This window comes from Euleptes europaea, chromosome 3 (genome assembly GCF_029931775.1).
Source record: "Euleptes europaea isolate rEulEur1 chromosome 3, rEulEur1.hap1, whole genome shotgun sequence".
Taxonomy (NCBI): Eukaryota; Metazoa; Chordata; class Lepidosauria; order Squamata; family Sphaerodactylidae; genus Euleptes; species Euleptes europaea.
In genome coordinates, this window is record NC_079314.1 from 17,229,347 (window position 1) to 17,244,586 (window position 15,240).

A 15,240-nucleotide genomic window follows, 5' to 3' on the forward strand; every position below is an offset into this window, starting at 1 on the left:
ATCATAGCTTCCTGAAGGAGGGACACCAAGTGTGGATTTGGGTCAATGCAAATTCAACTCTCCTCTCCAGGGAAGTGTTTTGCGCCGCTTAATAACGGATTAGCAAATGACACATTGGTTTACACGTCAGGTTCCAGTGCAGACAGATGGAGAAAGATTCCCCCACCCTGAGTTAATATGGAAACTTTTCCCAATAGAAGTTACGCTCTCTTCTTGAGGCCTTCTTCTCTGTAGAAGTAAATCCCGCCGGGGTTCCAGGGGGCTTACCCCGAGGCAGGCATGCCTAGGACCGAGGCGCTCGCCATTGCAAAATAAATCCAGAGGTCCCTATGAAAGTAACGAAAGCATTGAGAGCAGACAAATCTTGGGAGCAAAAATGTGGCGATACGGGAAGTGAACTGGGAGAAACTGAGCTGTGGAGGAACAGTTTCTTTGCATGGGCAAACTGTTCCAGGAAGGAACTGGATATTCTGAATTCTTAGAACCGTTCAAGGCAAACACGAGAGGGCCAGCCCCTTATTTCAAAACCAATATGTTTGTATGGGGTATTAGGAGAAAATCAGCGGTAGGACAAACTTATCACATCTCCCACCTTCCAATATGCCTCTACAAATGTCCCCCAAGCTGTCTCTTTTATAGAGTTGCCAACCTCCTGGTTGGCAACTAGCTGCACTATGTGATGTACTTTACTGACGTCTGATTGCTCATACTTACCCTGTGTGGGAAGGAATGATGAATATGTAACAGCACTTTTGTATTAAGGACTGAAGAAAGATTTCCACTGCTGTGGATCTGAAACTGCCGTATCCATCGATGATTGTGGCTCTATATGAACTTTACACAAGGATTACAATATTAGCATTCATTTGGTACTCAGTTGAGACCTTTGGAACTTCTTCTATATATTTATGGTACTCAGTTGAGACCTTTGGAAATTTCTCTACATTTTTTGTGTGAACTGTACATATTGTATATAATTGTGTTGTATATATGTCACGTATATGGTCTATGTTTCACCTCAGTAGCTTATAAATATTTGCACTTTGTGTATATACAGTTTCCTGTACTGTTTTTCTAAACCTCCTGGTGGTGGCTGGAGATCTCCTGCTATTACAACTGATCTCCAGCTGATAGCAATCAGTTCCCCTGGAGAAAATGGCCGCTTTGGCCATTGGACTCTATGACATTGAAGTTCCTCCCCTCCCCAAACCCTGCCCTCCTCAGGCTCTGCCCCAAAAATCTCCAGGTATTACCTAACCCAGAGCTGGCAACCCTACTGTTTTAGCCACTTTCCTCCCAACCAGGCTCCAAGAGTGTAACTAAGTCCAGCTGGGGGGAAATTGAGAGGTGCAGGAAGGTTTAGCAACTTGCCAGTTCTCCATTATACAATCTTCTTTAGAACTTCCCAAGTTTACTTTATGTCCTCTGTCCTCGTTTCTTATTTCTTTTCTCCCTTCTCCAATCTCCATGTGTAAGCAGTTGGACCCCTCCTTCCGCTAAGGGGTGCCACGGGGGCCAAAGACTGACATAAGAGCAAGACACTGCTCCCCACAGAATGGATACCTCTCCAAGGGTTTTGGGATCATCCAGTTTGGGCAAGAAGGCAGCTGGCTCCGGCACTTTTCCCCTGGCCCTAAGGTATACCTGGCTGAACAACGGAGCTAGTTAATCCCCATTGTGTCACCCTAAGGTGATACAATCAGCGCTTCGAGCAGACCATTACTTACCCTATCTGAACCCATCCCAGCAACCAATTATTCAAAAGAATAGCCTAGGCATTCTCCTGGGTCCTCACAACTCATCTAGCCACTCCTGTCTTTCTGTTATAACCCCAGAAAAGCAATCAATTCTTTGCCTCTGGCTTTCCTGCCAGCTTACCTCATACTGCCTCAGGACCCATATTGGGGTATAAATATTGATCCTTTGGCCATTCATAGTGTGTCTGTGTTCTGGATCTGTGTGCGCAACCCTACTTGCGTGTGGGCCCTTTCCTTTGCTCCTGGAAACGCTGGTCATTTTCTTCTCCAGTGCTGCTTTCCTTGGACGTCCATTCAAGACTGGTAAGTATCACCCACCCCTGAAACCCTATCCATCTTCCTCCCTTTTCTTTTAGTCAGCTCTTGTATGCTTTGTGTGTGTATGTTCATTGCTTAAAATATATTTCCTGTTTTACTATTTTTATTCTTTAATGAAGCCATATCTAAATTATACAACTGGCTGCTCATTTGAGAGTTTTCACCCAGGACTATCCTGGTATACATAGGTTATCGATCCCAGTTACCCCCTCACGCTCTGTCTCCCCAGCTAATTCCCCCAACTTAAATGGAGACTGCGTACTTAGGGTAACACATGTCTTTCCCCTGCCGTCCAACAATACCACACCTCTTGGTCTAACATTTATCAGAACCTGGTTTAAGAGTTTGCTGAGCTCTTGTGCCAATATTTGTGTCCTTGTTTCACAAGGGATGGGATGGGAAAGGATCCTATTAGTCATGGTTCCTTGATCCACTATTGACTGAAACGTTGTACAATTAGAGGATTAAGAAGTCTGACACCACCTCCTCGGAACTCCCTACATACAGCTAGAGTTGCCAACCTCCAGGTGGGGCCTGGACATCTCCCGGAATTACAACTGATCTCTAGACTTCAAAGATCAGTTCCTTTGGAGGAAATGGCTGCTTTGGAAGGTAGAATCTTTGGTGTGGTCCCTCCCTAAACCCTAAGCCCCACCTCCAAATCTCCAGGAATTTCCCAACCTGCATACAACACCAGACCTTGACTGGCATGGAGACGAATGGCAACTGGTGCATGAGTAGCCAGCTTTTAACTTAGTATGTTAAGAAGACGACGAGACACCATAGAGTAAATGGAAAATTGCAGCCCGCATTGGCCAGTTTCTGGAGGCCCACCTACCAACTCCTGGTTGCTGAGATTCTGGCAAAGGATGCTGGGGTTTCTCACAGGGTTGCTGTGAGGATAAAATGGAGGAGAAGAGAATGGTGTAAGCTGCTTTGAGTCTCCACTGGGGGGAAAAGCAGGGTGTCCATGAAAATAAATAAATACACACCTTTGATTTTGATCCAGCCAGGATTATCTTCTTCGACCGATTGCATCACTTAGGATCACAGCCGATTAGAGAGTCTAGCTCTGCATTACAAAATTTGTCTAGGCACTCTAGCTGGGTAAAGTTAAAATACTGTGGTGGCCCATGAGGATTCTTGTTTAGCAGACAGAATCGACTATTGCAAGACTGAAATCAACTCACCCATAGAACGCAGGATAAGTCTTCCGTGGAACAAGGAAGTTTTCCGGGTGTAGCCTTTCCTTTTCTGAACATTGAAGTGTTCATCCAAAACCAGATTTCAGTCTTTGGATCACTGTGTTACCCTAAATTGGCAGGCTCCACATCAGTTGGGGGAATTAGCTGGGGAGACAGAGAGAGGGGGAGTTACGGGATTCAATAACCTATGTATACCAGGATAGTCCTGGGTGAAAACTCTCAAATGAGCAGGCAGTTGTTTGATTAAAATTGGTTTTATTCAAAAATAAATATTTTTCACTTGCTTTCAATTGGAAACAAGAATATATCCCAGAACTGAACAACGGGCTAGATAAACTAGCAGAATATGCAGTGGTGGCCAAGCTGGAAAACGCTGTGAATAAAAGACCCAGGGAAGACTTCTTAAAGAACTGGAAATTGTATTTTGAATATACCCTAAAGTGAAATAGAAATTAATACTTAATATGAATAGTTACAGTAGAGACGGCTTTAGTGTGGTAGTCAGGGAATAAATACAAATAGTCATGATATAAAGGTAATCTGTGATATTTTGTTAATTTATTATAACATGTATATTACTATCATATATTGTTAGCATTGACTACAAGATCCAATGCAGGCTTTTTTGATTTAAAATTAGATATATAGTAGGATATTTTATTGTTTATAACTTTTTAGAACTGAGTTCATATTTTTTAAAATTATACTTAAAATACAGTGGTTCTTGTAGGTTATCCGGGATGTGTAACCGTGATCTTGGTATTTTCTTTCCTGACGTTTCGCAAGTAGCTGAGACAAGAACCAATGAACTCTGACCGTGAAAGCCTTCGACAATATTTTAAAGTACAGTATTTGTTTAAAAAGAATAATAGAAATTAGGCTGATTGTAGACCTCAGACTCATATAGATATACATAAATCTTGCCTAGAATATGTATAATTATGTTACTAAATAAGTATGTTGTGTTTTTTGTATGTATGTTTTGTTTAATGTTGTTGAAAACTTAATAAAAATTTCTTTTAAAAAGAATAAATATAGTAAAACAAGAAATATATTTCAACCAATGAACACATATACACAAAGCATACAAGAGCTGACTAAGAGAAAAGGGAGGAAGTTGGATAAGGTTTCAGGGATGGGTGATAGATACCAGACTTGAAGGGACGTCCAGGGAAAGCAGCGCTGAAGAGGAAAACGACCAGCGTTTCCAGGACCAAAGGAAAGAACCTACATGCAAGTGGGAGTGAATGCATGGATGCAGAACACACATACACTATGAATGGCCAAAGGACCAATATTTATATCCCAAAATGAGACAGTATGAGGTAAGATGGCAGGAAAGCCAGAGACAAAGAATTGATTGCTTTTCTGGGGTTCAAACAAAAAGATGGGAGAGGCTTGATGTGTTATCAAGACCCGAGACAATGCCTGAGATATTCTCTTAAATGCTGGGATTGCTGGGATGGGTGCAGACAGGATAAGTAATGCTCTGCTTGGAGTGCTGATTGAATCACCTTAGGGTGACATAATAGGAATTAGCCAGCCCCATTGTCCGGCCAGGCTCACCTTAGTGCCAGGGGAAAAGTTCAGCCATCAACCACCTTCCTTCTCAAGCTTGACACACAAGATGGATCCCAACACCCTCTGAGAGTCATCCATTTTGTGGGGAGCAGTGTCTTGCTCTGACGCCAGCAGTGTCTTGGCCCCTCTGCCTTCATGGTATCCCTTAGCGGGAGGAGGGGTCCAACTGCTTACAGCTGGTGCTGGCTAGGGAATTTGAATCTGGATCTCCCTTGTCTGACATTCTAACCACTATATCAGAAGATCTTTTTGGCAATGCTGAGCTAGGGAACATCAAATATCCTTCAGGTTTTCCAGGATCGAGCAAAGCGAGTACATTATCGTGGAGCCAGGCTTGCTTTCAAGGTCATTGTCAACCTGGAACTGCAGCAGTAACGTGCATATACTTGGGAGCGACTCAACTCACAAGGGAATTGCTGTTATGCCTGGAGTTTCCTCCTCACACTACAATAGACAGCAAAATCTGCCCTCAGGCACGCACATTTATGAGCTTCAGCTATTATCACTGGAGAGTAGGATGAACAGTTATTTCTCTGTTTACTTTCTTCTCGCTTGCTAATAACCCTTATCTTAAACACAGGCACTTAAAACAATGGCAACTCCGCAATCAACATTAACAACCTCCTATTTCTTCCTGATTCATAACCTATATGCAGCTCCGTTTCAAAGGGTTCCAAACGATAATATCTACGCCACGTCACATAAGCCTTTATTGAGCCAACTGTGTGGTGGCAGTCAACATATTTCCAGGCCCAATTGGAGAGGCTGGTTGTCACCTATAAAGCTTTAAATGTAGGGCTGCTGAATCCGGGTTGGGAAATTCCTGGAGAGTTTTGGAGGTGGCGCTGAGAGAAGGCAGGGTCTGGTAAGAGAGGCAACTTAGCAAGGGATAATGCCATAAACTCCACCCTCGAAAGCAGCCATTTTCTCCAGGGGAACTGATTTCTGTAGTCTGGAGACCAGTTGAACTTCCAGGCCCTACCTGGAGGTATAGATAGGATTGCCAGCCTCCAGGTAAGGCCTGGAGATCTCCTGCTATTGCAACTGATCTCCAGGTGATAGAGATCAGTTCCCCTGGAAAAAAGGAGGGTAGACTCTATGTCCTTGCAGCCTGCTGAAGTCCCTCCCTTCCCCAAGCCCCACCCTTTCCATGCTCCACCGATAGGGTTGCCAACTGCCAGGTAGTTGAACTTGAACTCAGCACTTACTTGGTACTCTGCTGAGACCTTTGAAAGACTTTTTGCCCTTTGATTGTATATTTTGTACATACTGTGTGTTGGTTATAGTGTGGTTACTTGTGTTTGTACATTGTATGTATATAGGTATCTCAGTAGCTTATATTAATTGCACCTTGTTTGTAAATGTTCTTCGCTCCTATACTATTTTCCTAACCTTTGGTATTAGTATAGAGGTGCCTGTTTCTCCCCCCCACCAACTGCCAGGTAGTAGCAAGAGATCTCCTGCTAATTCAACTGATCGCCAGCCGATAGAGATCAGATCACCTGGAGAAAAATGGCCGCTTTGGCAATTGGACTCTATGGCATTGAAGTACCTCCCCTCCCCAAACCCCGCCCTCCTCAGGTTCTGCCCCCAAAATCTCCCACCGGTTGAGAAGAGGGACCTGGCAACCCTATCCACTGACACACACACCCCAAATCTCCAGGTATTTCCACACCCAGAGCTGGCAACTCTAGGTATAGGCCTAGCATATCTAAGGTTTACAACTCTTGGGAGGCACCAGTCTGGAAACGGATAGGATCCACCCACTTTTTCCCATGAATATACTTGGAATCTGTGTACCACATATGCAAAGACCCTATCATGAACATAAGGCAGAGATGAGACAGCATACAAATGTTTGCATAAACCAGCAAGCAGGATAAAATGCTTTCTTTGTCAAACCATCCGTTTCTATAGGAAAAAAACATCCCAGTGGAAATTCACTTAGAGCTGGCATAGTGTAGTGGTCAGAGGATCAGATTAGGATCTGGGAGACCCATGTTTGAATCCCTTCTCTCCCATGGAAACTCATTGGGTGATAGTGGGCCAGTCACTCGTTCTCTTAGGTTGTTTATGCATGGGTACTTTCACTCACGTTCACCCCCCATGGTCTCAGTTGTTCCTTGAAGTTATGCATGAGTTTTCCCTCCATTAGAGATGACCTCACTGCCAGCCCTCATAAATCCCGTACCTGCTAACCTGATTCTTCCCTCTCCCCTGACCTCAGTCTGGGTGAAATATATGGATAAGGCAAACTGCAGGACATGCAAGCTTAGTTTCTCTCACAACCAATTACAAAGCAGCATGTCCAGAGGCGGGGATTCAAATACTTCCTGCTTCCTCAGAGCTCCTTCTGAGCAGAAGAAAGGCTTTTAAAAACTGATGCTTGGATTTCCCCCCCCCCTTTGAGATTGCTCCGTTTCTTATTTTATATTCTTAAAATGCTTCTTTATGCAGCAATTGGGTTTAGGGCAGGGGTGGGGAACCTCAGGCCCGAGGGCCGTATGTGGCCCCCGAGGACATTTTTTGTGGCCCTCGGGAGCTCCAGGGCCCTGCTGCAGAGGTGGGGGGCAGGGTGGCCCTCCCAGAGGGTGTTCCTGGCGCCACGGCTTACAGCGGCGCTGCAGCGCCCTTTGGACCTCCTCTCGCCGACTGTCGGCTGTTGAGCAGCGAGAGGGAGGGGGAAAGAGGCTGGCGGCTCCCGGTGGCAGAGCATATGCAGGAGCCGATCGGGCTTCAGGAGGGCCCTTTTGTGGACTGGGGAGGAGAGGGCATGGAGACTGGGGCCCGGTCGCGCGGGGCTCTGTGAGCCACCGGGTGTGGGGGGGGGCAGGGGAGGCTGGGGCCCGGTCGCGTGGGTGTGTGTGTGTGTTGGGGAAGGCTTTTCTCTCTTTTCTTCCTCTTTTTCTGTCACTCTTTCTCCTTTCTCTCCCTCTTTCTCCCTCTTTTTCTGTCTCTTTCTTTGTCTCCCTCTGTCCTTTTCTTTCTCCCTCTCTCTCCATTTCTTTCTCCCTTTCTCTCCCTCCCTCCCTTTTCCTCTTTCTCTGTTTTCCTTCCTCCCTTGCCGATCGACTGTGGGCTGCGCCCCCCTGGCACCTCGTTTGCTAGGGCCCACTGCTGGCTGCCCTTCCGCCTGGGAGGGGGGAGTGGGGGCACCCTGCAGGCCTTCTCTGTGTGGCCTCCCCTGGGGTTGCCAACCTCCAGGTGGTGGCTGGAGACCTGGCAACCCTAGCCTCTCCCCCCCCACACACACCGGGAGATCTACACCTGGTGTGGCCCCTGTATGATGTCATAAATGTGCAAATGGCCCTTGGCAGGAAAAAGGTTCCCCACCCCTGGTTTAGGGGGAGGGAACTTTTCTCTCTTTTTTAGGGGAGGGGCTGTGGTTCAGCATCTGCTTGGCATGCAGAAGGTCCCAGGTTCAATCCCCAGCATCTCCAGTTAAAGGGACTAGGCAAGTAGGTGATGTGCAAGACCTCTACCTGAGACCCTGGAGAGCCGCTGCCAGTCTGAGTAGACCCTTTGATGGACCAAGGGTCTGATTCAGTATAAGGCAGCTTCATGTGTTCATGTGTTCTCACTACAGCCAATTACAAAGCAGCATTTCAAGGGGTGGGGATTCAAAAACTTCCTGATTTGAGCTTGGAGACTGCTGGTGCATAGACTCCCAACAGGAAAGTGTGGGTCCAGCAAGCAACGAACCTCAGGTAAAACTCCCACGCATAAACGACCTTAGCCTATGCATTTATTATTTATTTATGTGCCTGATTTATATCCCCTCCTTTCTCCCCAATGGTGCTACAGAGTGGTTTATATTGCTCCCCACTCCTTGGTGTTATCCTCACGACAACCCTGTGAGGTAAGTTAGGCTGAGAGTGTGTAAATGGCCCAGGATCACCATACAAGCTTCTGTTAGGGTTGCCCGTCTCCGGGTGGTGGCTGGAGATCTCCCGGAATTACAACTGGTTTCCAGATTACAGAGCTCAGGTCCCTCTTTGCCAATGGCGGGAAGTTTTGGGGGCGAAGCCTGAGGAGGGTGTGGTTTGGGGAGGGGAGGGGAGGGACTTCAGTGCCATTGAGTCCAATTGCCAAAGCAGGCATTTTCTCCAGGGGAGCTGATCTCTGTCGGCCGGAGACCAGTTGTAATAGCAGGAGATCTCCAGCTAGTACCTGGAGGTTTAACCTAAAAGAATTCTCACCTGTGCTGTACTATATCTGTTAGTCTCTAGTATCTGGAGGTTGGCAACCCTATTCATGCCTTCCGGGACTCCTCCCTTCTAATTGGGGCTTCTCATTCAAAAGGGAGTTGTTTACTCAGAAGAGAATGAACAAAGTCAGGGATCAGTCCCAGGACATCAATCTTAACTCAACCTTAATTGTTTACTAGCAAGTCTAAGAGTGCCTATTATTCTCTGTATGTGGCCCATGGCCAAAGCTATCACTGGAGAATTTACATAGCTAGTAATCGCTGTGTAAGTTTACTTAACCGGAGGACAGAATCAAACAGAAAACTCCTTTCTGTTGGCTGGAAGTGTTAGACAAATAAAACACCTGTCGGCTTGCTTGCAGAGATGATTTCCCACTGGAGCCTCAAGCTAAATCTCAGGGGGTAACTATATCATGGGAGGGAAGTCAGCCCTGGTTAGTATTTGGATGGGAGACCACCAAGGAATACTAGTTGCTATGCAAAGGAAGGCATTGGCAAACCACCTCTGTTAGTCTCTTGTCTTGAAAACCCCATAAGGGGTTGCCATAAGGAGAGCCGGCATGGTGTAGTGGTTAAGAGCGGTGGTTTGGAGCGGTGGACTCTGATTTGGAGAACAGGGTTTGATTCCCCTCCTCCACATGAGCGGCAGACACTAATCTGGTGAACTGGATTTGTTTCCTCACTCCTACACATGAAGCCAGCTAGGTGACCTTGGGCTAGTCACAGTTCTCTCAGCCCCACCTACCTCACAGAGTGTCTGTTGTAGGGAGGGAAAGGGAAGGTGATTGTAAGCCGGTTTGATTCTTCCTTAAGTGGTAGAGAAAGTCGGCATATAAAAACCAACTCTTCTTCTTCATAAGTCGGCTGCAACTTGACGGCACTTCACACACACATAACTATACCATATGTTGTTTGTGGGTGCTCCCATTTCCTCCCTAGATTACATCAGTGACCCCTGGTCTGCAAGATCATCATCAAAATGCAATTCCTGGATGTGCAGGGGTCTTATTCAGATTGGGACCATAGAGCACTGGGCAGAGGACCCTTTAGCATGTACAAGACAGTGTGTATAAGATCTGAGCACATGGACACAAGGCCATAGGCAAACGTTCAAACCAACATCTGAAAGGCAGAGGCGGGACCAGTAGACTCCGTTCCAATCCCCCGTCCCTATGTCCGTTTATACCCAGTTTGACCATCTATCTTGTCAGGGGTACTCTCATAGTTTTAGAGTGGCAAAAAGGAAAATTTACAAGGACAAACACATGCACATGCAGCCTTAACTCAGCATCTTTAAAAGGCCGAATTCACCTTTAAAATGGCATTGGAGCCCACAGGTCGAAACTCTGGTTTAGCCCTTAGTTGCCAATTCTGGTTTGGGAAATTCCTGGAGATTTGGAGTTAGAGGTGCCTGGAGATGGTGAGGTTTGGAGAGGGGAGGGACCTCAACGAGATATAATGCCATGCAAAGCAGCCATTTATATGTATGTGTGCAAAGTGTCATCAAGTTACAGCCGACTTATGGCGACCCCGTAGGGGCCTGACTCTGTATAGCAACCCAGGATTTAGTTTGTAGTCTCCCATCCAAGTACTAACCCTCCTTAGCTTCTGAGATCTAATGAGATCGGACTAAGCTGTACCATCCAGATCAAGGCCATTTGTATACTGATCTAATGTCTGTAGGGTTGCCAACTTCCAGGTACTAGCTGGAGATCTCCTGCTATTACAACTGGTCACCAGCCGATAGAGATCAGTTCCCCTGGAGAAAATGGCCACTTTGGCAATTGGACTCTATGGCATTGAAGTCCCTCCCCTCCCCAAACCCCGCCCTGCTCAGGCTCCACCACAAATGTTTCCTGCCAGTGGCAAAGCGGGATCTGGCAACCATAAATGTCTGCCTTATGTGTATAGTAGGGTCTTGGTGTATGTGATACATAGATTCCAAGTATATTCTCAGCAAAAAAGGGAATAGATCTCACCCCTTACCAGAACTGTGCCTTTCAAGAGTTGTAAACCCTAAATATGAGAGCCTCATAGTGATTCAGTAGGGTTGCCAACCTCCAGGAAGAGCCTGGAGCTTTCCCAGAATTACAACTGATTTCTAAACTACACAGATCAGTTTCCCTGGAGAAACTGGCTGTTTTGGAGGGCGGACTGTATGGCATTATACCTTCCTGAAGTCCCTCCCCTCCCCAAACCCTGCTCTTCCCAGGCTCCGCCCCCAGATCTGCAGGAATTTCCCAACCCAGAGTTGGTAACCAAATCCTAGGAGCGAGAGAACCTGAGCAACCCCAGCAGGGCTACAAGCCAGCACTGGTTTACCCCAAAACCTGAGCTCTGAAGAAGACACTGCTATAGCAGCTAGGCGAAGGACCTTGAAGGGAGCCTTCAAGGAAATAAAAGCAGAACAAATGTTGACTCACTGTGAGGTGACGAGGAAGTTATGAAACCCCTCTGCCCAAGGGTTTGGCCTGTGACTCCATGATTAGGGTTGCCAGGTCCCTCTTCGCCACTGGCGGGAGGTTTTTGGGGCAAAGCCTGAGGAGGGTGAGGTTTGGGGAGGGGAAAGACCTCAATTCCATCTTGTAAGGTCTACCACTGAGACATGGTGTGTGAGGAGGCAACTGGTGAACCAACACCCATCATCATTACCTCTGAAAGGTCCAAGCTAAGCATCCCCTATAGCACAGGCAGAGTTTCTGGGGCTTTGTTGTTCTTAGTCCTGGCTGCCAGAAGCCTTATAGGGCAGCTGACCACCCAGAACTTTTCCAGAAAGTTTAATGGCCAGTCCACCCCTGATTTCAGCACATCTTCAGTGATATATAGCCTGCCCTGGACAATAATGCTACAGGTTTTTCCTAATCTACTAAGCAGCACGAACGGGCCATCGAATAGAGATGTGATCCCTATGAAACCCTGCAATTAATCCAGATGCCAACTCTGAAAGGAGAAAATAACATCAGCCATACCATCAGGAGAGCTCATTCGCCTGCTCATTCTCCATTGTAATACATGTCATTATTAGCTGCCAGCAATGGCATTCTGCTGAGTGCCTGTTGCAAATACGCGTGTCTCTACACAAAAGAAGCAGGACACAAATCTGGTGTCCAGATGGCAATGCTCAGGAACCAGCAGGAGGATATTTCAGCTCTCCTGGACCGTCTGTTTCTTTACCTGCGAAGTCAGCATAAATCAGCAGAAGACCTTGACAAGGAGACTCCAGAATGAAATGGCTGAGTTAGAATGTATCAGAAAGCCTGGTTCTGATTCATTTAGGACTCAGTCAGGACCCAGGTCTGTTCATTCACGGCAGGTGTTAGGTTTGCAGAGTGGAGCTGCCTGGGGGTGGGGGCAGTGGCTCAGTGGAAGAGCCTCAGCTTTGCATGAAGAAGGTCCCAGGTTTGATCCCTGGCATCACCAGTAAAAAGGATCAGGTGAAACGTAGTGGGAAAGAACTCTGCCAGAGACTCTGGAGAGCCGCTGCCAGTCTGAGTAGACAATACTGACTGTGATGGACTGATGGTCAGGTTCAGTATAAGGCAGCTTCATGTGTGTTCATGTGTGACACAGGAGACTGTGACGATGTTATCTACTGCTTCGCGGGATGGTTCATGTCCTTACCATGTTTGGAGCGGGGGAGTCTGATCTGGAAAACTGGGTTTGATTCCCCACTCTTACGCACGAAGCCGGGTCACCTTGGGCTAGTCACACTCTCTCAGCCTCACCTACCTCACTGGGTGTCTGTTGTGGGGAGGGGAAGGGATGGTGATTGTTAGCAGGTTTGATTTTTCCTTAAGTGGTAGAGAAAGTCGGCATATAAAAACCAACTCTTCCTCCTCCTCCTCCTCCTCCTCCTCCTCCTCCTCCTCCTCCTCCTCCTCCTCCTCTTCTTCTTCTTCTTCTTCTTCTTCTTCTTCTTCTTCTTCTTTACAATGCTTTCTCTCTATACCTGTGTGCATGTGTGCTTTGAGATAACGCTTCTGATGAAGTGGGCTCTACCACAATCCATTCGTTCATCTTGAAGGTGACCCGCAAGACTCCTTTCTGTTGGCAAAATTGTTAAGTCACGGTCATCGTTTCAGTTCTTTACATAATTGTGCCAATTTTATGATGGACCAACGTTGCCCTCTGCTGGCATTTTGTTCCTGATGCTTTTCGTCAGTGACATCACCGCCATTAATTAGCCATTGAAAAGATCAGGGGGACGAGTCTAGTTCTGCTTTACCTGCTGCATTTTTTTCTCAGCATACCCTTTGATACCTAAAAGTAACTAAAACTATCCAGTGTGAATGCAGCAGACACATTTGCTAACAGATGCGTCATAGAGACATTCTCATTGGGAGGCCAGAATTGGCTGTTTTTGTCTCAGTTGTGAATTTGCTCGCTGAGTCTTAGTTCCCACTTACAATTTGCAGACAAGAAAGTTTACATGGCTGTTGTATGATAAAGTATGCTCAGTGCTAGTCTGAACCCTCTAAAGAATTTACAAATCCTAGCAGGGTTATAAATTATCTGCAAAGCCGTGCATGAATTTGGAGTCCCCCCACCCACACACCAATACACACTGGTTTTTTCCCAACCTGAAACGGAGCCAGGAAACACAAAAACATAGAGCCTGCAGGTACCTCAAGGGTCATCTAGTCCAGCCCCCTGCAGAACACAGAAAATTCACAACTGCCCCCCACTCTCCCAGTGACCCCTGCTCTATGCCCAGAGGAAGGCAAAAAAAAACAACAACAACCCTTTAGGATCCTTGGTCATTCTGGCCTGCAGGAAAATTCCTTCCAGAGCCCAAAGTGGTATTTTGAGTAGTACTTCGAGCATGTAATAGGAGAGCCAAGCACTGACTCATCCCTTCCTAGAAATTCGCAGTATTAGCATTGCTGTCAGATGGCCATCTGGCCTCTACTTAAAAACCTCAAAAGAAGAGGAGCCCACCACCTCCCGAGGAAGCCTATTCCACTGAGGAACCGCTCGAACCGTCAGGAGGTTCTTCCTAATGTTTAGCTGAAAACTCTTTTTGAGGACACTATTTGGCCACCTGGGAAAACTCATGTTTACCATGGGTAATGGGTTTTTTTTTTCCTCTGATGGGCCAAATATTCTCCCATGCTGTCAAGTCAGGGAAAGGGTGTAGGAGGGAAGGATGATGCAGATTTCCCACAGGCAGCAGGATTCTGATCCAAACTAGGAACTGTGCATGCTGGAACTGAGGAGAACCCGCAACTCTGTGTCTGACTGTTACACAGGGTAGGGACCCCCGGCTCAACATATGTATTCCGTAATGTGTGAGTCAGCCCTTTAAAAGGTAGGGCATTCAAGAAGACCAGGCAGGGTTGCCAAAATCTGGATAAGCTATCGATCCTGTTCCTTTAACAGCAGCTCAATCTGCAGAGATGAATGCCCTTATTTGGATTTTGGCTGATGAAGCGGCCACCAAAGGCACAACTGTGGGTCAGGTAGGGTTGCCAGGTCCCTCTTCGCCACCAGCGAGAGATTTTTGGGGTGGAGCCTGATGAGGGTGGGGTTTGGGGAGGGGAGGGACTTCAATGCCATAGAGTTCAATTGCCAAAACGGCCATTTTTCTCCTGGTGATCTGATCTCTATCTGTTAGGATCTGAAACTCACTTAATTAATCTGCTACCATTCAGGGCGATGAATCTTGGTTTTGGCTTATTGATAATAAAGGTTAATCACACACAAAAATACCACAGAGTCGTTTTCTTAATCAAATCAATTCTTTACTAACTAATCTCAAGGGTAGGGTACATGGATTAAACAATAAACATCCTACATCTCTAAGTTTCCTAGACTTGCTAAACTCCTTTAGCAGTTACTACGCTTACTCACGAGTAGCCATTCTCACAAGGAGAATGTGCTCCTCCATGCTTGCAGGTTGGTAACTTACAAGTAACTGGGCTACAGTTTCCCTTTCAAACAAAGGATATACCAAAGCAGTAAAATGCAGATTACTTTGCCTACGTGACCATATGACATGGAAGCAATGGCGATCTGCTCTTCCTGACCATTTGGCTAATTAACCCTTTGACTGTCTGACATGTAACGAATCTCGCTATCTAAGATCCAACAAATCCCCTTTTCGAGGTTCAGTTACATTCAGACATGCAAACATAATTCATCACATTTATTAACACATCATATCATATCAATA